The following is a 2525-nucleotide window of genomic DNA, read 5'->3' as shown; positions in this document are numbered from 1 at the left end:
CCCTCTGCTGACATATTTGCACAATTTGTGCTTGTGATGTGTTCTCGCAGCCTGTGCGGCATGGCTACGCTGAACTTTAGCACATACTCCCCCGACGATGTCTTATAATTATCGGTCTACACTGAATGTACACACTGCTGAACCTGCCAAGCTGATTTATGGCGGATAAACGAGCTTCATATAGGCCACAGTGTGCTAAGAGTCTCAGCGCTCGGGCCCCGCACAGGAGTCAATTAGAAAGTCATGAAACTGGAGTTTAGTGTTTAGAAACAAATAGCTCAAAAGTAACAGTTACGGTTTGGGTTGTAGGATTAACGATGAAATTACTGCCAAAGATGTTTGTTGAAAATGTGCTTTTTGATTTTGAATTGCAACTTTATTTCCTTTATTTTCCCAGTTGTCACTTTACATTTAATGTGACTGACTATCTTGCAATAGAAACTTTGTTTCTCAGAATTGCTACTTTATTTCTCACAATGGGACTTTAAGGGCAAATAAAACAAATTAGTGTGAGTCTGCAATCCCATGAAAGCACTTATGGAAGTGAAAAGTTCTGCTGATCTACTGACAGTGCGCAAATTAAAGAACAAAGACATAGCCAGATATTTTCCGTAATGACCAACGTAATCTACTAAATGCAGTGCAGATTACCCTAGGGTCGCAAACATGCAGAGCCGATGATGATCAGGTGCAGGTAATCTACTAACAACACAGGTGTTAAAAGGGTCATTTGATGCGATTTCAATTTTTCCTTTCTCTTTGGAGTGTTACAAGCAAAATGTTCATGCAAAGAAAGAAGGCGTAACTTTTATTCTCACTGTAGTATTGTTGTTGAATATAAGTACCGCCAAAAGAGGGTTTGCACTGGCACAAGCGGTTAGTAAATATGTATTAAATCTAAAGTACAGCTTTATTTCTTGTCATTTTTATTATATCTCATGCTGTAATTACAATGTGTTTCTTGGAATTATGATTTTATATCTCACAATTTACACTTTTATTTCTTGTAATTGTGACTTTGTCTTCCTGATGTGATTTTTATATTTCATGATGAGACTTTCTCACAATTGCAACTTTGGTTCTCAAAATGCTATCTTTTTGTCTCACAATTTGACTTAAAACCTCAAAATGTTATTTGTATCTCACAGTTGCTACTTTATTTCTTGTAATTTTGCATTTATTGCTTATTTCTCAGTTTGACTTAAAATCTCAAAAAAAATATTTTTGTCTCAAGTGCAACTTTATTTATTGTATTTTTGATTTTTATTCCCATTAATTACCATCTAGTTTCAGTATTTTTACTTTATATCTCACAATGTGGCTTTAAATCTCACAGACTTTATTTCTTGTAATTTTGATCATAATCGTGACTTTGTTTCTTGGAATTGCAACTTTATATCTCAGAATTTGTTCCAACTTTGGTTCTCAAAATGCTATCTTTTTGTCTCACAATTTGACTTAAAACCTCAAAATGTTATTTGTATCTCACAGTTGCTACTTTATTTCTTGTAATTTTGCATTTATTGCTTATTTCTTAGTTTGACTTAAAATCTCAAAAAAATATTTTTGTCTCAAGTGCAACTTTATTTATTGTATTTTTGATTTTTATTCCCATTAATTACCATCTAGTTTCAGTATTTTTACTTTATATCTCACAATGTGGCTTTAAATCTCACAGACTTTATTTCTTGTAATTTTGATCATAATCGTGACTTTGTTTCTTGGAATTGCAACTTTATATCTCAGAATTTGTTCCCTTATTTCTTGTAATTTTGACCTCGTCTTCCTGTTGTGATTTTTTTATTTCACAATGTAACTTTATCTCACAATTACAAATTTGTTCTCAAAATTGCATCTTTGTGTCTCACAAATTGACTTATCTTCACAGTGTACTTTTTATCTCCCAATTGCAACTTTATTTCTTGTAATTTTGACTATTTCTTGTTATTGTGGCTTTAAATCTCACAGTTGTGACTTTATTTCATGTAATTTTGACTATAACTCATAATTTCGACTTTGTTTCTCGGAACTGCAACTTTATGTCTTCCTGTTATGACTATATTTCACAATGTGACATTATCTCACAATAGAAACTTTATTTCTTGTAGTTTTGACTTTTTAGTGTTTTCTATTAATTGCAATTTTGTTTCTCATTATAGTAACTTTATTCCTCACAATGTGGCTTTAAATCTCACAATTGTGTCCCTTATTCCTTGTATGTCTCCTTTTAATGCTGTTATATTTCACAATGTGACTTTTTCTTGCAACTGAAACTATGGTTATAACAATTGTTACTTTAGATGTCTTTAACACGTGACTTTGTTTCACAATGTGTCTTCAGTTCTTACTTTAAATTGTATCTCACAATTGCACTACTTTTTACAAAACAGATAAAGAAAATGCACTTTAAATTAGATTTTTATTTATTTTATTTTTTTTCAGGGAAGAAATCTGTTCATGCTGGAGCATAGAGCAGTATAGTCGTGCTGTAATGTTGTTCGTGGAATAGAAAGGATGATGTTTAA

This window comes from Sinocyclocheilus rhinocerous, unplaced genomic scaffold (assembly GCF_001515625.1).
Source record: "Sinocyclocheilus rhinocerous isolate Xijiao unplaced genomic scaffold, SAMN03320098_v1.1 scaffold1527, whole genome shotgun sequence".
Taxonomy (NCBI): Eukaryota; Metazoa; Chordata; class Actinopteri; order Cypriniformes; family Cyprinidae; genus Sinocyclocheilus; species Sinocyclocheilus rhinocerous.
This window is presented reverse-complemented; position numbering follows the sequence as displayed.